Here is a 300-nt window from a genome sequence, read left to right as displayed (position 1 = left end):
GAAGAGAATTAGTGTGGGGGGGGAGGGGGGATAGAAACAAGAAGAAGGAAGAGAATTAGTGGGGGAGAGAGGGGGGATAGAAACAAGAAGAAGGAAGAGAATTAGTGTGGGGGGGGAGGGGGGATAGAAACAAGAAGAAGGAAGAGAATTAGTGGGGGGAGGGGGATAGAAACAAGAAGAAGGAAGAGAATTAGTGGGGGGGGGAGGGGGGATAGAAACAAGAAGAAGGAAGAGAATTAGTGGGGGGGGAGGGGGGATAGAAACAAGAAGAAGGAAGAGAATTAGTGGGGGGGGAGGGGG

Source organism: Penaeus vannamei, chromosome 8, assembly GCF_042767895.1.
Source record: "Penaeus vannamei isolate JL-2024 chromosome 8, ASM4276789v1, whole genome shotgun sequence".
Classification (NCBI taxonomy): Eukaryota; Metazoa; Arthropoda; class Malacostraca; order Decapoda; family Penaeidae; genus Penaeus; species Penaeus vannamei.
The sequence above is the reverse complement of the archived record's forward strand: the minus strand, read 5'-3'. Positions refer to the sequence as shown.